Below are 23,500 nucleotides of genomic sequence, written 5' to 3' on the forward strand. Positions count from 1 at the left end.
TTGTTGCAAATGACAAGATTTCCTTATTTTTATGGCTAAATAGTATTCCATTGTATGTCTATACCACATTTTCTTTATTCATCCATTGATGGATGACACTTAGGTTAATTCCATATCTTGGCTATTGTGAATAGTTTCTGTAATAAACATATTTGGAGATTTGTGAAAAGATGGTGAAAATCTAAGAGTGCTAACTCATCACTTAGCATATTTTGAAGTCAATAGGTAATATTAAAAAAATTAAGTTAGAAAATAGCTGAATAAACATATTATTTAGAAACATGTAAGCAAATATTAGGAGAAACACTGTAAGTGGTTAAAAGTATTTGGTCCTGGAAATTCCAGTGGACATTTGAGAGGAGAGAGAGAAATGAGTGTTGTTTCTCATTATGAGCCTTTTAGTATATCTGATTTCTTCAACTGTGCGTATTACTTTGATAAAAGTACCAATTTATTTAATCAATTCTCTGAACATTTAAGGAAGGCACTGTGTAGTTTTTGTGATCATCTCAGACTTATCCTAGTGTTGGGAACAAGCCCCCCAAAATCTGGCCATAAACTGGCCCCAAAACTGGCCATAAACAAAATCTCTGCAGTACTGTGACATGGTCATGATGGCCATAACACCCACGCTGGAAGGTTGTGGCTTTACCGGAATGAGGGCAAGGAACACCTGGCCCGCCCAGGGTGGAAAACCACTTAAAGGCATTCTTAAGCCACAAACAATAGCGTGAGTGATCTGTGCCTTAAGGACATGCTCCTGCTGCAGTTAACTAGCCCAACCTATTCCTTTAATTCAGCCCATCCCTTCATTTCCCATAAGGGATACTTTTAGTCAATTTAAGATCTATAGAAACAATGCTAATGACTGGCTTTCTGTTAATAAATACATGGGTAAATCTCTGTTTGGGGCTCTCAGCTCTGAAGGCTGTGAGACCTCTGATTTCCCACTTTACGCCTCTATATTTCTATGTGTGTGTCTTTAATTCCTCTAGCGCTGCTGGGTTAGGGTCTCTCCGACCAAGCTGGTCTTGGCCAGTGGCGTCCATTTGTGGGGGCTTGAATCCAGGTCGAAGGGTCACTGGAGTGATGGTTGGAGAATGTGGAACTAGCTGGAGGACACCCGAGTACTCTTAAAGCAATCCCTGTGGTGAGTAAGAAGGGGAGCTCAGAAGCATCAGGGTAACAATGGGACAAGTATGGGCTCTGGTTTGTTCTACCTTGGAACTTTTTCACACTGATGATGCAGAGGAAGGAGAGTATAACGAAGTAACAGAAGAGGTTACAGACCAGGTTTATTTGCCAGCTAAAGCTAAAGTGGCAAAGGAGGGAGAGGTTCATCCCCACCCTTCTGCACCCCCTCATTATTATTTTGAAGAAAAAGACCCTCTGGGTCTTTCTTTTCTGGAGGACACTGGGTGAAAATTAGTTGCCCCAGTGACTGTTGGAGCAGCACCTCAAGCAACCACTGTTAGTTCTATTCAGACAGGAATTCAGCAAGCTAAACGTGAGGGTGATTTAGAGATTTGGCAGTTTCCTGTTAGAATACATCCCCCAGATCAACAGGGAAATATTATAGCTACACTTGAGCTTTTTCCTTTTAAATTACTCAAAGAATTTAAACAAGCTATTCATACTAAAAAAGAATGTAGAAAAAATCAGCGAGTCAGGCCACCACATAGGGGAAAAAAGAAAACTGCTGAGCCTGAAATATGTCCAAAATGTAAAAAAGGAAAACATTGGGCTAATCAGCATCACTTTAAGTTTCATAAAGATGGGAATCTGATTTCAGGAAATGCCATTAGGGGCCTGTCCCGGGCCCCATTCCAAACCGGGGCATTTCCAGCTCAGCCCATTCCCTCACCCCTGTGCAATGTCTGTCTCCCACCACAGCCAGTAGTGCCACAGTAGATTTATGCTGCAGAAAAGCTGTGAACCTTCTGCCTGGGGAACCCCCACAAAAGGTCCCATCAGGAGTCTGTGGACCCTTGCCAGTGGGGACAATAGGATTACTTCTAGGAAGGTCTAGTTTAAGTTTAAAAGGGGTACAAGTACATACAGGAATCATTGATTTAGATTACAATGGGGAAATTCAAATTGTTATATCTACTTCTGTTCCCTGGAAGGTAGAGCCAGGAGAGCGCATAGCACAGCTCCTGATTGTGCTGTGTATGGGAATGGGGAAAAGTGAAACTAAATGAACAGGAGGATTTGGAAGCACAAATAAACAAGGCAAAGCAGCTTATTGGGTAAATCAAATTACTGATAAACATCCTACCTGTGAAATAACTATTCAGGGAAAGAAATTTAAAGGCTTGCTAGATACAGGAGCAGACATTTCAATTATTTCTCTACAGCATTGGCCGTCCATGTGGCCAATTCAACCCACTCAATTTAACATGGTTGGAGTTAGTAAAGCCCCTGAAGTATATCAAAGTAGTTATATTTTGCATTGTGAAGGTCCCAGTGGACAACCTGGGAATATATAACCAATTGTAACTTCTGTACCTATAAATTTATGGGGGAGAGATTTATTACAACAATGGGGAGCACAAGTTCTAATTCCAGAACAATTATATAGCCCTCAAAGTCAACATATGATGCATGAAATGGGGTATGTCCCTGGTATTGGACTAGAAAAAAATTTGCAAGTTTTGAAAGAACCACTTCAAGCAGAAAAACAAAGTTCCCGCCAAAGATTAGGAAATAATTTTTGATGGTGGCCATTGTTAAGCCTCCAGAACCTATAACTTTAAAATGGTTAACAGATAAGCCAATTTGGATAGAACAATGGCTGATAAGTAAAGAGAAACTGGAGGCTTTAGAGAAATTAGTGACTGAACAATTAGAAAATGGGCACATAGCTCCAATATTTTCCCTTTGGAATTCTCCAGTTTTTGTAATTAAGAAAAAATCAGGTAAATAAAGAATGTTAACTGACCTAAGAGCCATCAATTCAGTTATACAACCTATGGGAGCATTACAGCCAGGATTGCCTTCTCCTGCTATAATGCCAAAAAATTGGCCTTTAATAGTCATAGATTTAAAAGACTGTTTCTTTACTATCCCTTTAGCTGAGCAAGACTGTAAATGGTTTGCATTTACAATTCCTGCAGTAAACACCCTGCAGGCTGCTAAACATTTTCATTGTTTTACAGATGGGTCTAGCAATGGTAAAGCTTCTTATTCTGGATCAAAAAGTAAAGTTTTCCAGACGCCTTATACTTCAGCTCAAAAATTGGAGCTTGTAGCTGTAATTGAGGTATTGACTGCTTTTAATGTGCCTATTAATGTGATTTCTGATTCTTCATACATGGTTCATTCCACACAGTTAATTGAAAATGCTCAGTTATGATTTCATACAGATGAACAACTGATGACAAAAATAAAAAAGGAGGAGAAACAGGGATTACAGGACAGCCCATACACAATTGAATCTAGCATTATTTGGTGAAAAGATCCAATAACAAAAAGTTAGGAAATAGGTAAAATAATAACTTGGAGTAGAGGTTATGCTTGTGTTTCTCCAGGCCAAAATCAACAGCTGATTTGGATACTATCAAGACACCTAAAACCTTATCATGAGCCAGATGTGAGGAAGAGATGCCAGGAGGATCCTGAGGACCCCCTGGTTGCAGCCATGTCAAGACTGATGCTGAGGAGTACCCCAACTGTCATGAGCAACACCTGTCAAACACAGCCATCCACCTGACAGTCAAAAAGCTGTCACAGATGGTGGAAGAAAACCTGAGGAAAGCAGGGCAACCAGTCACAATGAGTAATTTAATGGTAGCTATGATAGCAGTTATCACCACTGCTGTGAGTATTCCTTCAACAATGGCTGACACAGAGAACAATTATACTTATTGAGCATATTTATCAATCCTGGCTGGCAATAATGCCTGGATATAATCACTCTATGACACAGTTACACATGCTTTCTGATCTCAGTATTTACCATAATCTGCTCCTATAATTGAGGCATACCGCCTTCAAAAACCTATTTGTAAACACAATAGAACCTGGCCAGAAATAATAAATGTACTTGTTTAGGAAGATTGCTTTGCAGAACAGGCAGAGATGCTGCACAGTGATTCCTATGGAATCATTATTGATTGGTCCCCTAAGGGGATGTTTAGTTTGAATTGCACCTCTTAGTCTGTGTGCCATGGCCAAACTATGTTCAGCTGGTCTGAACAAAATGGTCAGATGGTAGAAATGATAAGAAGTATGGCAAGAGTTCATATTATCTGGAATCATGGCAGTATAGTGGCACCTCAACCTCAAATGATATGGCCCGTTGTAGAAGCTAAACATAAGGATTTGTGGAAACTATTAATAGCTCTTAATAAGATCAAAGTTTGGGAAAGAATAAAAAAGCATCTAAAAGGACACTGTACAAACTTGTTTTTGGATATTGCAAAATTAAAAGAACAAATATTTAAAGCATCCCAGGCACACCTGACCTTAATGCGAGGAACTGGAGTGCTTAAAGGAGCTGCAGACAAATTAGCAGCTAGTAACCCATTAAAATGGATAAAAATACTTGGAAGCTCTGTGATTTCAATGATGATTGTGCTTTTAATCTGTGTTGTTTGTCTTTGTATAGTCTGCAGATGTGGATCCTGACTCCTGCGAGAAGTAGCTCAGCGTGACAAAGCTGCCTTCGCTTTTATTGATTTGCAAATCAAATAAGGGGGACATGTTGGGAACAAGCCCCTCCCCAAAAATCTGGCCATAAACTGGCCCCAAAACTGGCCATAAACACAATCTCTGCAGTACTCTGACATGGTCATGATGGCCATAATGCCCACGCTGGAAGGTTGTGGCTTTACCGAACTGAGGGCAAGGAACACCTGGCCTGCCCAGGGTGGAAAACCACTTAAAGGCATTCTTAAGCCACAAACAACAGCGTGAGCGATCTGTACCTTAAGGACAAGCTCCTGCTGCAGTTAACTAGCCCAACCTATTCCTTTAATTCAGCCCATCCCTTCATTTCCCATAAGGGATACTTTTAGTTAATTTAAGATCTATAGAAACAATGCTAATGACTGGCTTTCTGTTAATAAATATGTGGGTAAATCTCTGTTTGGGGCTCTCAGCTCTGAAGGCTGTGAGACCCCTGATTTCCCACTTTATGCCTCTATATTTCTGTGTGTGTGTCTTTAATTCCTCTAGCGCTGCTGGGATAGGGTCTCCCCGACCGAGCTGGTCTCGGCATTCTAGAATTGTATTAATGACAGTGGGCTCAGTCCTGGGAGTGGTTTATGCCCTATTATGCTTTGCAAAACTAGGAGATCTTCTTGGTTTCTGAGTGCGTAAGATGGTGGGTACAGGAGTGGAGGTTCTGGAAGGTGTCAGTGGAAGCCTGAACCTTTGACATTAGCCCAGGAGCTGAGAAAGATGTTTACAGAAATCTTCCCAAAAGTGCTAGTGATATATGTTCATAGAATGTATAGCCACCATGAAGGACATCAGAGTTGAAAGACACCAAAGTTGCAAATTCCTTAGAGAATTAAAGATGAATCATGTAGATAAGTAGCCTGAACTTTCTGAGACCTAAGAATCTATTGATTCTGCACTACAATTTGCAGCAGATGATTTTGAATAGAGCCTAATATGATGATCTTTTCTTTGCTTATGCAGATAACAATTTTCAAGTTGGCTGACTGAAATAAGAGTCAAGTAGTAGAATAGGATGCACATGGACAAATTTACATTCATAATGACCATTGTTTTGTGGAGCTCCTACTTCAGGTTTTGCTGCATTATGTGTTTAATACACATTTATAAGAGGACTGACATTGTTATACCTTAATAAATCTTACTTTTTGAGGGATTGATATTCCTAAATATAGTAAGAACAGTTCCAAAACAACACCTGAATAGGCTCTCTTTCAAAGATTTGCAAATGTGACTGTAACAGAGAATATAGAATTTCTTCCAACACGAAGAGTTAAGATTGGCTTTCATTTTACCACTAAATTTGCTTATAGGAATATATTGATTAATTTGTGTTTATGGAAATTAAATCTATACTATTGAGAAATGCCAGAGTATATACTCTATTTCTTTGAAAATGAATTCACAGGAAAGGTCCTAGGGATGGACTTTCAGGGCAAGTATAAAGGTAGAGATCAACACATGTTCAAACACTTGCATATGTACTATCACTGCTCGGCTCACATCCCAAGGTCAATTCCATTTACTTGTGTACTGCCTCCTTAGTGCTTTCTCTCTGGAAGGGCTGCTTTCAGGCTGCTGGAAATGGCTTTGTTTTTGTGCAAAAGGGAGCAGAGAGTGCCTGGGAATTTGGCTTCCCAGAGCCAGTCCTTAACCAATGACTGACAGGTGCAAGGTAATAAACACTCCAACTTCCTTGCCCTTAATGGGACAGCAGCCTGCACTATCTCCAGAGGTCCCTGTGGAATTGAGCTAAGCTACATTCTCAAAGAGTTGACTTGAAATCTCACCCTTGACAAGCTTTTTTTCCTATCATGTTTCCTTTCCCCACTTCCCTACTGTTTGCTCCCTGAAATACTTCCCAGTAAATCAGTTTTATGTGAATCTGCATCTTAGTATCTGCCCCGGTACCCCACCTCAGACACTTACCATGTGGAATTGGAATTGTACTGTAGTTCTGAATACATTTTTATTCTCTGACTTTTCTCTTAGAACATTATCGCTTCTGTTTTTCCCCCTCAAAAATTGCTCAATGGCCCTTTATAGGGTTTAAGATAGGCATGCACTTTAGAAAATTCATAGCATATTTGACTAAATCTCCATTTTTTTTCCTATTAGCAGGTTATTTGCTAATAAAAAGAAACTCAAGTTATTTTTATACTTGAGAAGGGAATTCCTCTTTCTCCTTAGCATTCAGATTCATGAATCTGCTTTGTAAACAAGTTGCTTTCTATAGCATAATTTATTTTAGTGGGTTGAAAAGAATGCTAAAAATATATCTGGTATCTGCATAAAGCTATAAATATAAGAAGAAAAGGGAAAAAAATGTGAAGTGGGGGAAGAATGTGAATATAGAATCTACCATGTAGTACACACTATATATGCAATCTGAAGGATAAGAAGTGAAGGAATTTGCCCCAAGGACACACAGACAGTGATGATCCAGCCAGGGATTTAAACCAGAACAGAATAGAAATTAGTGAAATTAAGTTCCTTTGTGTTCTAGGAAAAACTGCACTCTTACATGTTATGATAGTATTACTTTTATTATCTTGATGCAAACACATCAGTCTTGGTTTAATTGCTACTGGCTCATTTTCTGTAGTATTTCTATAGGATTTCTTTGGCCTTTCCAGGTTTTTCCATTCTCATAGCCATATGGCTGTGAGGTATTAGTGGACTGCTGCTACGCCCTCTGCTCACTCCATTTTTGAACAGGAGGATCAGCACTGGCTCTTTTTAGTGGGGTGTGTTGTGTTATGTCTTTGTCACTAGAACACAGCCGTGGTTTCCCAATTGCTTTTTCCACAACATTAAATTTTTTTTTTATTATAGTCCTACAGGCTTTCCATCAGTGGATGGAAAGTACCTTTTTGCCAGTTGCTATCAACACCAGTTTGTTTTGGTACTTGTGTTTAGCTTAGGAGGATAGACTGATTTGTCTTTGATCCATACACAAGCCAAACTTAGGCCTTGGACACCTTCTTATCCTTCATTCCCTCTTACTCGCAGGAGAATCAATTGATCCATGTGCTGTTTCCTTGTGACATACACCAGGCCCCAGAATTTGAATACTTACCAATAGAGAGAAGGCTGTGTTCATCTGCCTAGTCCCCACTCACAGAAGTAGTTGAGTGTCTCTGAATAGCTGTAGATGGCTTTCTTCTGTATGTTTTCCTCTTCTGAATATTTATGTGTTATTTATCCTCCTCAAACCCACTGTTACTTGGGCAAACTTCCAATTTCCTTGTAGCTTTCTGCTATTTTGATAATTTTGTGTTTATTTTAAATGAAATGTCAGAGTTCAGAGTTTAGAACTGGAAGCAACTTTAGAGGTTATCTAATTAAACCCTATTTAATTTGTCCAATTCATGATGTAAATTATTTCCAAATTACAAAAGTCATATGTTTTTGAGTTCAGAAAACTTCGAGAACAGAAAGGAGAAAATAACAAAGATCATATGTAGATGTATTTTGCATGTGAGAAGGACATGAATTTTGGGAGCCAAGGGCAGAATGCTGTAGCTTGAATGAATCCCCTTCCAAATTCAGGTGTTGAAACTAAATGGCCAGTATGATGGTATTAAGAAGTGGAGCCTTTAAGAGGGATTAGGCCATGAGGGATCCTCCCTTGTGAATAGGATTAAGGGCCACATAAAAGAGGCTTTACGCAATGCTCCATCTCTTGCCCTTTTGCCTTCTGCCGTGTGAGGATGTCATAAGACCCTCACCAGACAATGAACCTGCTGGCGTACTGATCTTAAGATTCCCAGCCTCCAGAATTGTGAGAAAATAAATTTCTGTTTATTATAAATTACCCAGTCTCAAGTATTCTTTTATAGTAGCACAAAACAGACTAAGTCAGTATGTAGTATTACTGTCTGGTAGTAACCGCTGCTGATATTTTGATGTATATACTTTAAAAAATGTTGTATTATGTCTGTAATTTTAAAAATATTGTATGGACATTTAATTTTCTTCATTTTTTTCTTTTAAGATATTTTAATTAAGTATGTTATACAGAAATGCTTACTTATTGTTAACAATGCTAACAATATATATACACTGAAAATTTCCCTTAACCTCTCTTCCTTGCACATATCCCAAATCTGTTTCTTCTAGAAATAATCACTGTAATCAATTTAGTCTGCATCTCTTCATATCTATTTCCCTGTATTTACATATACCTATGTACATATAAAAATATTTAGTTTTGTTTTATATATATAACGTTAATCATGTCACCATCTGTGCATTTGTCTGAAGTTTGCATTCTTCACTTATAAATACTTTAAACATCTTTTCATATCAATCTATCATGTAATTCAGGGTCCAGATAGAAAGCAAATGGATCAACTCCAACTAAGTAATTTGATTGAATCTTCATAAACTAAATTTTATGGCCATGTATAGGGAAATCATAGGCGAGTACCCTGAGATTAGTAATAATAAAGACACTCCTACCACCTCTAGACCAGAACAAGGAAGGGTGAGGAGGAGTTTTTGGGGAGAGGGAGAGGTTGTGAGAGACAGAGAAAAAGAAACAGCAATAGAGAGAGAGAGACAAAGAGAGACAGAGACAGACAGAGTTGTGTGGAATGGGCTGCTGGGCAGGGCTGAGACCTTCAGTGGAGGGAAGCAGTCAGTCTAAACCAATTCCACAGGGAGGGAATCAAGGAAATAAAAAACTCTCCATCCCTTCCTTTCTATTGTGTATTGCATGTTTCTATCCCCCTCCAATGCCTCAAAATTCATATATTAAAGCCCTAACCTCCAACATGATAGTGTTTGGAGATGGCGTTTTGGGGAGGTAATTTGGGTTAGATGAGGTCATAAGGGCAGACCCTCATAATGGGAGTAGTGCCCTTATACAAAAAGAAAAAGGGAGCGAGAGCTTGCACTCTTTCTCTCCATGTGCACAGACTGAAAAAAGACCATGGAGCACATAGCAAGAAGGTGGCAGCCGGGTGCAGTGGTTCTTGCTGGTAATCCCAGCACTTTGTGAGGGTGAGGTGGGAGGATCCCTTGAGCCCAGGAGTTTGAGATCAGCTTGGGCAACATAATGAGACCCTCGTCTTTACCAAAAAAACAAAAAAAATCAGCCAGGTATGGTGGCTCACACCAGTAGTGTCAGCTATTCAGGAGGCTGAAGTGAGAGGATTGGTTGAGGCTGGGAGGTCGAGGCTGCAGTGAGCTGTGACTGCACCACTGCACTCCAGCCTGGGTGGCAGAATGAGACCTGTTTCAAAACAAAAACAAAACAAAACAACAAAACCACAAAAACAATAAAAACAGAAGATGCCATCTGCACATCTGCAGGCCAGGAAGAGAGTCCTTACCAGAAACCAAACCCCACTGAATCTTGATCTTGCACTTTACAGCCTCCAGAACTATGAGAAAATAAATTCTTGTTGTTTAAGCTACCCAATCTGTGGTATTTTGTTATGGTAGCTTGACTAGACCAAAACACCCTCTTTGATCTTGGAGGGAGATTCTCATTGGCTGAACAGAGTCAGAAGCTGGAGAGAAAGGGAGTATGTTGATGCTATCCATATATGTCAACCTTCCAAGGAACAGTATTGGCATGTTCTTATAGATTTGTTAATTCTTTCAACAAAGAATCCTCAGTGCTTTTTTATGACAGACATTGTTCCACGGTCAAGGGAATAAGGTCAAAAAGGTCATTGTCCTTCAGGAGTTCATATTTTATTGGAGTTGGTGTGCCCTAGAATACAAAGTATTTCCTAGCTAGCACATACCAGAGTTTGTTAATCCATTACTGAGAGGAATTTATGCTATTTTAATTTTTCCTTATTTATGCAGTATTGCATGAATTTTCTTGTTTGTGCCTTTCTTCATATGTAAAAATACTTCTTTCAGGTAGATACTAAGAGATAGAATTGCTGGATTAAAAGAAATATGCATATTTAATATTAAATAGGTGGATTTAAATTACACTTCTACTAATGGGGTGTAAGAATACTTATTTCACGTTACTCAACAACAGTTATCATTCTCTCAAAGTTTTGTCAATCTTTGGGAAGCAGGGATAGTTGGTAACTATTGAGTTTGAATCTTCCTGATTACTGGTGAGAATTAGAACATTTTAATGTATTTATGGCTGTCTGAATTTCCTCTTTTGTGAATCGCCTTGCCTGTTCATATGCTTTGGCTGCTCTCTTTTTTTTTTTTTGAGATTCATTGTCATTTAAATTTATTTCTAAGCATTCTTTATACGTTTTATGTTTTATTCTAAGTCTTGTTCTGTTTGCTGTTGTAACACTGTTTACTCACTGTCCCATTAGGTTGTGTTTTTGTTTGGGACCACTCAGAATATCCTGGTGCTGGTATTCCTCCTGTGTCCACCAATGTTTGTTTGAGCTCATGTTGTAATTACTCCTGTCAATGCTTTATCTTTTTCTGACTCCTGATCTCTAAGGACTGGGGGTCTATGCCAGTAGGTGGAATATACCTGTAGCTTTTCTCCTAGGAATGTAACTCCCCTGTTTTTCCTGGGTATTGCTAGTCACCTGGAGCTCATATCTGTCCTAATACCCTGGCTAACCTGCCCCACCTCACTGCCCAAGTCTGGTGGCAGATGCCTTTGCTGCTGAGGCTGGACATGGGGAGGTTGGGGAGGGGTAGGCTATCTGATTACTCCCACTGAAAGGTCCTGACCAACCACTTTCCCAGTTGCTGATGGACCCTTCTACTCTCTCTTAATTGTTTTTCTGAGCCAGATGTTCCCTGGAGTCATTCCTGCCTTTTATGCCTGCCTTTTTTTCTGGGTGTATTATGTGTTGTAGTTTTCCATTTTCCTCTAATCCCATTTGCCTTGTGTCTGTCAGGGATTCCTCATAAATTTAAGTGCCCAAGAACACTTCTTCTTGTTTATCAGGGCTATTACAGAATTTATATATATTTTTATATTCTGTCATGAACAGAGATTTGCAGTCAGAGGAAGAAGGCTGGAGCATGATCTAGCCCAGGGATTGTCAAACATTTTCTATAAAGGGCCAAATAGTAAATACTTTAAGCTTTGCAGGCAACATGGTTTCTGTCACTACTCCACTCTGCCTTTGTAGTGCAAAAGTGGCAAATAATGAATGAATGTGGCAGTGTTCCGATCGGCCTGATTTACGAAACATGACAGAATTTGAACCAAAGGCCCTAATTTGCAGACACCTGACCTAGATCCCTTTCCCTTTATGGAAGAGATGAAGAATCTGCGCCTAGAGGAGGTTGAAATATTTGCCCTAAGCTACTCAGCTAGTGTGAATGGAAGAACTAGGTTGATCACCTCATCTGCTTACTCAGCTGTGATCTTTCCTCCACTTTGCTGTTTTTGCAGGGTTAAAAAGACTCCTAAACAGATCTCAGTTCTCCCAGAGCTTTGGAAACAGTGAAGTTACCTTCAGTTTCTTTTACTTTTTGTTCTGTGACTTAAAAGCAAATAAAGTCCAGGCTAAGTTACTTAACTATGAAGCTCACTGCTGCTGACAAAATTATTCAAATTCTGTAAAATATTTGAAAAGATTTGTTCTGAGCCAAATATAAGGGACCAATGGCCTGTGACGCAGCCCTCAGGAGCTCCTAAGAACATGTACCCAAGGTGGTGAGGGCACAGCCTAGTTTTAGACATTTCAAGGAGACATGAGACATCAATCAAATACATGTAAGATTTACATTGGTTCAATCTGGAAGGGCAGGACAACTCAAAGTCGGGGGCAGGTGGGAGGGGTTTCCAGGTCACAGGTAGATTTAAAAATTCTCTCATTGGCAGTTGGTTGAAAGATTTATTATCAATAGAAAAGATTGTCTGGGTTACTACAAGGGGCTATGGAAACCTAGGTTTTGTCATGCAGATGAAGCCTCCAAGTAGCAGACTTCAGGGAGAATAGACTGTAAATGTTTCTTTTCTAAAAAAAATTTTTACTTTAAGTTCTGGGATACATGTGCAGAATGTTCAGGTTTATTACACAGGTATATGTGTGCCACAGTGGTTTGCTGCACCTACAACTGACCTATCCTCTAAGTTCCTTCCCCTTGTCCCCCACCCCCCAACAGGCCCTGGTGTGTGATGTTCCCCTCCCCTGTGTCTGTGTGTTCTCATTGTTCAACTCTCACTTATGAGTGAGAACATGTGGTGTTTGGTTTTCTGTTCCTGTTAGTTTGCTGGGGATGATGGCTTCCAGCTTCATTCATGTTCCTGCAAAGGACACGATCTCATTCCTTTTTTTTTTTTCATTTTTTGAGATGGAGTCTCTCATTGTCACCTGGGCTGGTGTGTGGTGGCATGATATCGGCTCACTGCCACCTCCGCCTCCTGGGTTCAAGTGATTCTCCTGCCTCAGCCTCCCGAGTAGCTGGGACTACAGATGCACGCCACCACATCTGGCTAATTTTTGTATTTTTAGTAGAGATGGGGTTTCACTATTTTGGCCAGGCTGATCTTGAACTCCTGACCTCATGATCTGCCCGCCTTAGCCTCCCAAAGTGCTGGGATTACAGGTGTCAGCCACCGTGCCTGGCCCCTTTTTATGGCTGCCTAGTATTCCATGGTGCATATGTACCACATTTTCTTTATCCAGTCTATTATTGATGGGCATTTGGGTTGGTTCCATGACTTTGCTATTGTAAATGGTGCTGCAGTAAACATATGTGTGCATGTGTCTTTATAGTAGAATGATTTATATTCCTTTGGGTATATGCCCAGTAATGGAATTGCTGGGTCAAATTGTATTTCTGGTTCTAGCTCCTTCAGGAACTGCCATACTGTCTTTCACAGTGGTTGAACTAATTTACATTCCCACCAAGTGTAAAAGCGTTCTGATTTCTCCACAGCCTTGACAGCATCTATTGTTTCTTGGCTTTTTAATAATCACCATTCTGACTTGTGTGAGATGGTATCTTACTGTGGTTTTGATTTGGATTTCTCTAATGATCAGTGATGTTGAGCTTTTTTTCATATGTTTGTTGGCCTCATAAATGTCTTCTTTTGATAAGTGTCTGTTCATATCCTCTGCCTACTTTTTTATGGGGTTGTTTTCTTCTTGCAAAATTTTTTAAGTTTGTTATAAATTCTGGATATTAGACCTTTGTCAGATGAGTAGCTTGCAAAAATTTTCTCCCATTGTGTAGGTTGCATGTTCACTCTGATGATAGATTCTTTTGCTGTGCAGAAGCTCTTTAGTTTAATTGGATCCCATTTGTCAATTTTTGCTTTTGTTGCAATTGCTTTTGGCATTTTCGTCATGAAGACTTTGCCCATGCTATGTCCTGAGTGGTATTGCCTAGGTTTTCTTCTAGGGTTTTTATGGTTTTGGGTTTTACATTTAGGTCTTTAATCCATCTTGAGTTAATTTTTGTATAAGGTGTAAGGAAGTGGTCAAGTTTCAGTTTTCTACATATGGCTAGCCAGTTTTCCCAGCATCATTTATTGAATAGGAGGTCCTTTCCCCATTGCTTGTTTTTGTCAGGTTTGTCGAAGATCAGATGGTTGCAGATGTGTCATGTTATTTCTGAGGTCTCTATTCTGTTCCATTGGTCTATATGTCTGCTTTGGTACCAGTACCATGTTTTGGTTACTGTAGCCTTGTAGTATGGTTTGAAGTCAGGTAGTGTGATGCCTGCAGCTTTGTTCTTTTTGCTTAGGATTATCTTGGCTATAAGGGGGTCTTCTTTGATTCCATATGAAATTTAAAGATTTTTCTAATTCTGTGAAGAATATCAATGGTAGTTTGATGGGAATAACATTGAATCTATAAATTACTTTGGGCAGTATGACCATTTTCACAATATTGATTCTTCCTATCCATGAGCATGAAATGTTTTTCCATTAGTTTGTGCCCTCTCTTATTTCTTTGAGTAGCGATTTGAAGAGGTCCTTCACATCCCTTGTTAGCTGTATTCCTAGGTATTTTATTCTCTTTGCAGCAATTGTGAATGGCATTTCATTCATGATTTGGCTCTTTGCTTGTCTATTGTTGGTGCAAAGGAATGCCTGTGATTTTTGCACATTGATTTTGTATCCTGAGACTTTGCTGAAGTTGCTTATCAGTTTAAGGAGCTTTGGGGCTGAGATGATTGGGTTTTCTAAATATAAAATCATATTGTCTGCAAACAGAGACAATTTGACTTTCTTTCTTCCTATTTGAATACCCTTTATTTCTTTCTCTTGCCTGATTGCTCTGGCTAGAACTTCCAATACTATGCTGAATAGGAGTGGTGAGAGAGGGCGTCCTTGTCTTGTACCAGTTTTCAAAGGGAATGCTTCCAGTTTTTGCCCATTCAGTATGATATTGGCTGTGGGTTTGTCATAGATAGCTCTTATTATTTTGAGGTATGTTCTATCAATACCTGGTTTATTCAGAGTTTTTAACATGAAGGGATTTTGAATTTTGTCAAAGGCCTTTTCTGCATCTATTGAGATAATCATGTGGTTTTTGTCATTGGTTCTGTTTATGTGATAGATTATATTTATTGATTTATGTATGTTGAACCAGCCTTGCATCCCAGAAAAGAAGCTGACTTGATCTTGGTGGATAAGGTTTTTGATATGCTGCTGGATTTTTTTTGCCAGTATTTTATTGAGGATTTTCACATCGATGTTCATCAGGGATATTGGCCTGAAGTTTTATTTTTTTGTTGTGTCTCTTCCTGATTTTGGTATCAGGATGATGCTGGCTTCATAAAATGAGTTATGGAGGAGTCCCTTCTTTTCAATTGTATGGAATTGTTTCAGAAAGAATGGTACCAGTTCCTCTTTGTACCTCTGGTAGAATTTGGCTGTGAATCCATCTGGTCCTGGGTGTTTTTTTGGTTGATAGGCTATTAATTACTACCTCAATTTCAGAACTTGTTATTGGTCTATTCAAAGATCTGACTTCTTCCTGTTTTAGTCTTGGGAGGTTGTATGGGTCCAGAAATTCATCCATTTCTTATAGATTTTCTAGTTTATTTGCATGGAGGTGTTCATAGTATTCTCTGATGTTAGTTTGTATTTCTGTGGGGTCAGTGGTGATGTCCCCTTTATCATTTTTTTATTGTGCCTATTTGATTCTTCTCTCTTTTCTTCTTTGTTAGTCTAACTAGAGGTCTATCTATATGGTTAATTTTTTCAAAAACCAGCTCCTGGATTCCTTGATTTTTTGAAAGATTTTTGTGTCTCTATCTCCTTTAATTCTGCTCTGATCTTAGTTATTTCTTGGATTAGTTTACTCTTGCCTCTCTAGCTTTTTAATTGTGATGTTATTGTATCAGTTTGAGATCTTTCTAGCTTTCTGATGTGGGCATTTAGTGCTGTAAATTTCCCTCTTAACACTGCTTTAACTGTGTCACAGAGAATTTGGTATGTTGTCTCTTTGTTCTCATTGGTTTCAAAGAATTTCTTGGTTTTTGCCTTAATTTCATTATTTACCAATGAGTCATTGAGGAGCAGGTTGTTTAATTTCCATGTAGTTGTGTAGTTTTAGTGAGTTTCTTAATCCTGAGTTCTAATTTGATTGCACTGTTGTCTGAGAGACTGTTTGTTATTATTTCAGTTCTTTTGCATTTGCTAAGGAGTGTTTTACTTCCAATTATGTGGTCAACTTTAGAATAAGTGCTGTGTGACCCTGAGAAGAATGTATATTCGTTGATTTGGGGTGGAGAGTTCTGTAGTTGTCTACTAGGTCCACTTCATCCAGAGCTGAGTTCAAGTCCTGAATATCCTTGGTATTTTTCTGTCTCATTGATCTGTCTAATATTGAGAGCGGGGTGTTAAAGTCTTCCACTATTATTGTGTAGGAGTCTAAGTCTCTTTGTAGGTCTCTAAGAACATTTTAATGAATCTGAGTGCTCCTGTATTGTGTGCATATATGTTCAGAATAGTTAGCTCTTCTTGTTGAATTGTTCCCTTTACCCTTATGTCATGTCTTTTTTGTCATTTTTTATCTTTGTTGGTTTAAAGTCTTGTTTTGCCAGAGACTAGGATAGCAACCCCTGCTTTATTTTGCTTTCCATTTGCTTGGTAAATTTTCCTCCATCCCCCCTTTTTTTTAGCCTATGAGTGTCTTTGCTCATGAGATGGCTCTCCTGAATACAGCACACTAATGGGTCTTGACTGTATCCAATTTGCCAGTCTGTGTCTTTTAATTGGGGTATTTAGTCCATTTACAGTTAATGCTAGTATTGTTTTGTGTGAATTTGGTCCTGTCATCATGATGGTATCTGGTTATTTTCCACCTTAGTTGATGCAGTTTCTTCATAGTGTTGTTGGTCTTTATGTTTTGGTGTGTTATTGCAGTGGCTGGTATCAGTTTTTCCTTTCCATATTTAGTTCTTCTTTCAGGATCTTTTGCAAGGCAGGCCTGGTGTTAACAAATTCTTTTCCTTAAGAATGCTGAATATTGGCCCCCAGTCTCTTCTGGCTTGTAGAGTTTCTGCTGAGAGGTCTGCTGTTAGTCTGACGGGCTTCCCTTTGTAGGTGACCTGGCCTTTTTCTCTGACTGCCCTTAGCATTTTTTCCTTCATTTTGACCTTGGAGTATCGGGGGAAATTCAGCCAGATATCAGGCAAAATTCACCCCCGATATTTCACGTAGGTTCTTTTCTATTTTCCCTAAGTGTCAGCTGGTCTGAGAAATAAAGGGACAAAGTACAAAAGAGAGAAATTTTAAAGCTGGGTGTCCAGGGGAGACATCACATGTCAGCAGGTTCTGTGATGCCCCCTGAGCCTTAAAACCAGCAAGTTTTTATTAGAGATTTTCAAAAGGGGAGTGTACGAATAGGGTGTGGGTCACAGAGATCATGTGCTTCACAAGGTAATAGACTATCACAAGGCAAATGGAGGCAGGGTGAGATCACAGGACCACAGGACCAGGGTGAAATTAAAGTTGTTAATGAAGTTTTGGGCACGCATTGTCATTGATAACATCTTATCAAGAGCCAGGGTTTGAGAGCAGACAACCTGTCTGACCAAAACTTATTAGGCAGGAATTTCCTCATCCTAATAAGCCTGGGAGCGCTAAGGGAGACTGGGGCTTATGTCACCCCTACAGCTTCAACCATAAAAGATGGCTGCCCCCTGAAGCAGCCATTTTAGAGGCCTACCCTCAGGGATGCATTCTTTCTCAGGGATGTTCCTTGCTGAGAAAAAGAATTCAGTGATATTTCTCCAATTTGCTTTTGAAAGAAGAGAAATATGGCTCTGTTCCGCCTGGCTCACTGGGGGTCAGAGTTTAAGGTTATCTCTCTTGTTCCCTGAACATTGCTGTTATCCTGTTCTTTTTTCAAGGTGCCCAGATTTCATATTGTTCAAACACACATGCTTTACAAACAATTCATGCAGTTAACACAATCATCACAGGGTCCTGAGGTGACATACATCCTCCTCAGTTTACGAAGATGATGGGATTAAGAGATTAAAGTAAAGACAGGCATAGGAAATCACAAGGATATTGATTGGGGAAGTGATAAGTGTCCATGAAATCTTCACAATTTATGTTCAGAGACTGCAGTAAAGACAGGCATCTTGGGGTTGATATTCTCCCAAAGACAGGCATCTTGGGAGTATATTAGTGGTGTACTGATTCCTGAATTTGCATGTTGGCCTGTCTTGCTAGGTTGAGGAAGTTCTCCAGGATAATATCCTGAAGTGTACTTTCCAGCTTGTTTCCATTCTCCCCTTCTCCTTCAGGTACTCCAATCAATTGTAGGTTTGGTCTTTTTATGAAGTCCCATGTTTCTTGGAGGCTTTTCTTATTCCTTTCCATTCTTTTTTCTCTAGCCTTGTCTGTATGCCCTATTTCAGCAAGGTGGTCTTCAAATTGTAAAATCCTTTCTTCTGCTTGGTCTATCCAGCTATTGATACTTGTGTATGCTTCATGAAGCTCTCATGCTGTGTTTTTCAGTTTTATCAGGTCATTTATGTTCCTCTCTAAACTGGTTATTCTAGTTAGCAGCTCCTCTAACTTTCTATTAAGGTTCTTAGCTTCTTTGCATTGGGTTAGAACTTGCTTCTTTAGCTCAGCATAGTTTTTTATTACCCATCTTCTGAAGCCTACTTCTGTCAATTTGTCCATCCCATCCTCTGTCCTGTTCTGCACCCTTGATGAAGAGGTGTTGTGATCATTTGGAAGAGAAAAGGCTCTCTGGCCTTTTGGGTTTTTGGTGTTTTTTGCTTGAATCTTTCTCATCTTTGTGAGTTTGTCTAGTTTTGATCTTTCAGGCTGCTGGCCCTTGGATAGGGTTTTTGAGGGGCCTTATTTTTTTTTTTGTGGATGCTGTTGTTGCTTTCTGTTTGTTTGTTTTTCTTTCAATGGTCAGGTCCCTCTTCTGTAGGGCTGCTGCAGTTTGCTGGGTGTTCACTTCAGGCCCTATTCATCTAGTTCACTCCTGCACCTGAAGATATCACTCAATAAGGCTGGAGAACAGCACAGATGGGTACCTGCTCCTTCTTCTGGGATCTCTGACCTCAAAGGGCACCAACCTGATGCTAGTAGGATTGCTCTTGTATATAGGGTGTCTGACAACCCCTGTTGGAGGACCTCACCCAGTTGGGTGTCTCACGGGGAACAGGACCCATTTAATGAACTACTTTGTCTGTCCCTTGGTGGAGGTGGTGTGCTTTGCTGGGGGTAAACCCATTCATCTGGGCTGCCGGGATTCCTGAGAACTACCAGAAGGAAAGGCTAAGTCTGCTGGTCCACAGAGACTGTGGGCACCCCTCCCCCTAGGGGATCAGGCCCAGGGAGATCCAGGATCTGTCCTTGAGCCTCTGGCTAGAGCTACTGGAGTTCCTGGAGGGAAGCCTGGCCCACTGAGGAAGGATGAGTCAGGGTCAGGCCTGAAGAGGCAATCTGGCTGCGGTCTGCCACAGCTGGTGTGTTGGGCTGTGGGGGACATGTCTTGGGACCAAGCCATCCAGCCTCCCTGGCTCCAGCAGGAGAAAAGTGTAGCCTGGAGCTATAGAGATGGATGCTGCCCTTCCCCCACCCAGGGAGCTTAGCAGTGCTGGCTGCTGCCCCTCCCCCAAGGAGCTTAAACAGCTTAAATGGCAGGCAGCTGCAGCTGTGGTGCTGGTCACCCCTCCCATGGGAGCTTGGTATGCTTAAGCAGATTCCATCTGAGAGGCTGTTGAGAATCTGCACGGCTCCAGGGTTGGGACGCTAGGCCCTTGTAGTGTGGGTTCACTGGTGGGATCTTCCAATCTGTGGGTTGCACGGTTCTGTGGAAATAGCACAGTTTCTCTGATGGAGTAGTAGCTCACTCACTGCCTCCCTTGGCTGGGGGTTGGGGGGTCCCCTGCCCCATGTGGCTCTCAGGTGGGCCGCTGGACCACCCCTGCTCGTCCTTGCTCTCAATGGATTGTGCCAGACTCCTAGTCAGTTCTGATGAGAGAACCTGGATACCTTGGTTGCCAGTGAAGGATTCACATACTTATTGTTCTTTTTGATGGGAGCCTCCAAATGCCACTGTTTCTAGTTGGCCATCTTAGTCCCGCCTCCTGGATTATAAATATTTCTTATCAGACTTAAGGTCTGTGCCATTGTTAATGTTGGTCAGCTTTTCCTGAATTCTAAAAGGGGGAATGAGGCATGTTCAACTCCCTCTTCCATCATGACCAGAGCAAGTTTTTCAGGTTAATTTTGGAAAGCCCTGGGCCTAAAGGAGGGGTCCATTTAGATGGTTGGGGGGGCCTTAGAATTTTATTTTTGGTTTACACTGTGAAATCATAGAACTGACAGATGTTGGATTGAGGGTAGGACTGGTGTTCATATTTCAGCTTTTCCTTTCAGCTGTGAAGAAATTTGGTGAGATTAATAGAGCTTGAATTATTTCAGCTTTTCAGAGACAAGGTTCTAGCTTAAGCACAAATATTATTACTCAATATTAGTAAATATGGTCCACAAGGGATAGAATTTGCTATCATAGTGAAAGTCATTTCTCTTTTTTTCTAGCTTTGGGGCAACAGGAAAGGGATTAAGCTTGGAATTTGGATTGAGGTTTACCTGTATTCTGCCACTTACTTACAGGCTGTGTGACCTTGAGAAAATTACTTAAACTCACTGTTTTCATCCAATTCATCCTAAAATGAGAGAAAAAAATGCCCATTTCAAGGCTTGTTTTGAATGAACTGAGATAATGTATAAAAAATTAACACATTGAAAAACATCATAAAAGTAGAAGTTATTAGTATATAGATTGAGAATAGAAACCCTGATACAAATAACAAATTAGTACAATTGCTGTTGTTACTTGAAATGCAAAGAATAGGGGAATATAATTGAAACAGTATACTCAGGAACATGTTAACTAGTAAGGCTGGGTTACATTTGGTAGGAAAATAATGTTAATTTATTTCTGTTGAAATTTTATTGTTCCCAGGGGCTTTATTTCAAGTTAATGCATCTACTTTTAATCTTCTTACAATTATCTGGGATAATAAATTAAACCTTCTTTCCATTGGAGGTATTTAAATGAAGTATCTCATTTAAAAATGTACCTGTATAAAACAGCCTTACTTGCTTTAGATCAGAGGAAAGATAGTGAAGTTAATTTCACCTATCGTTTAACAAAGTTATTCTTTATGCTCTTTCTTTCCTTAAAAAAGAGGCAGTAGGACATTGTGGTCAGAGTGTAGTCTTTGAATCTGGGTTACTTGGGCTTGAATTCCAGGATGTCAGTTACTAGCTGTGTCACTCTGAACAAGTTGCTTAGCTTCTGTGTATCTCAGTTTCCTCATCCACAGAATTGGGATAATAACAATCCATATCTTCTAGGTTGTTTTAAGAGTTAAAAATATCAGTGCATATAAAGAATTTAGAGCAGTGCCTGGCACTTAGTAAGAGCTCACTAAATATTAGATATTATTATCATTATTATTTTGAGACATAGTCTCACTCTGTTGCCCAGGCTGGAGGGCAGTGTGTGAACATGGCTCACTGCAGCCTTGACCTCCTGAGCTCAAGCGATCCTCTCACTTTAGCCTCCCAAGTAGCTGGGATTACAAGTATGCCTGGCTAATTTTTGCTTTTTTTGTCTGCAGAGATGGGGTTTCACCATGTTGCCCAGGCTGGTCTTGAACTCCTGAGTCAAATGATCAGCCTGTCTTGGCATCCCAAAGTGTTGGGATTACAGGCACTGCACCTGGCCAGATATTACTATTTATTTACAACACTTTGCCAAACATGGCACTAGAGGTCTAAGAGACCTCATCTGTGTGTTAAGAGAGCAAAATTAGCAGATCGAGGATTTTAAGAATGTATTTTACTCTGAGTAATATAGGGAGAAATAATTGGAGGTAGTTAGAGGTAAAGTGCATCTGAAGTTACAGAAAAAAGCAAACTCAGTTTCTTCTACTATACTTTTAAAACAGGAACACCTCTGTAACCAAATGTGTGTGGTGTTTTTCCTATACACCAAGGAGGCAATCAGTTCTCAGCACATTCTTCAGTGGACATGAGGTGGGTGTCTAATTCAGTTTAATTGTGATACTATTGGCTGGAAGGTCGCATAACTTGAGGGCTCAGTCCCACAAGATTGTCCTCTACTTCAGATGCCAGTTGTTAAGTCTGGGCCTGCAGAACTTCTGGCCAATTGGCTATAATTTGGGGTTCCCATAACCTCTTCCTAGGGTTCAATTAATTTGCTAGAATGGCTCATAGAACTCAGGGAAACACTTCATTTATGTTTACTTATTTATTATGAAGGGTATTACAGAGGATAGAGATGAACAGCCAAATGGAGGAGATGCATAGGTCAAGGCATGTGACAAGGGTGCAGAGCTTCCATACCTTCTCTGGGCACGTCACCCTTTAGGAACCTCTGCATATTCCTTAAAGCCTCCTGGAACTCAGTCCTTTTGGGTGTTCATGGAGTCTTCATTACATAGGCATGACTGAGTACATCATTGGCCATTGATCATCAGCTCAACATTTAGACTCTCCTCTCCCCAGAGGTCAGGGGGTGAAGCTTAAAGTCTTAACTCTTAAATCATGCCTGGTCTTCATGATAACCATTCTCCCCATCTAGAAGCTGTCTAGGAGCCCCTAGCCACCAGTCATCTCATTAGCATACAAAAGACACTCATATCACTCTGGAGATCCCAAGGGTTTTAGGAGAATTTTGTCAGAAAATGGGGAAGAAGGTCAAATATATTTTTCATAATATCACAGTGGGGGAAATGCTTAAAGAATGAAACTGCTTGTTTAAAAAAACCTTCTTCCAAAGCTTCCAAGGCCTGCATTATGCTTTGCATTTTCTTTTATGGCCAAGGAAACCCAAGCTGCACAAGTGATGAGTGTTGAAGCCTGATTTTGACCTCAAATCTTCCCTTCTCTGTGGCAGGCCATTACAAGGCCAGTTCCATGGAAATATATGGCAGCCCAATGGCATAGCAAAGATTAAAACATGACAATAGCTGGATTATATGAAGTGCTCTGTCAATGCTAATAGCTGTGTTATGTTACTGTCATGTATAGAGGACAAAATATAATTTCTTACCCTTTTTAGGTTCTTAGTTACAGGTACATAGACAGACATGAGCGGGCAGGGGCAGGGGAGGGCTTTCCATCACTCACTAGGAATGTCAGATGATGGTTTGGTGATTATCACATTGCCTCTCTAAAACTGATAAATTGGCAGCTGGTGCCAAGGAGAGGTCATTTCCTGATGGTCCACACCTGTTGCCCTGAAGTATTAATCGAATGCAGGTGCCAAGGAGAAGCAACTTTCTGGGCATGCACATTAAGAGACAAAATGGCAGAGTATAACCTTCCAAGGGCACACCACTGGAAAAAGGAAAAAAAAAAAAACCCATATGGGCATGTGTACAA

Source organism: Pongo pygmaeus, chromosome 4, assembly GCF_028885625.2.
Source record: "Pongo pygmaeus isolate AG05252 chromosome 4, NHGRI_mPonPyg2-v2.0_pri, whole genome shotgun sequence".
In the NCBI taxonomy this organism is placed as follows: Eukaryota; Metazoa; Chordata; class Mammalia; order Primates; family Hominidae; genus Pongo; species Pongo pygmaeus.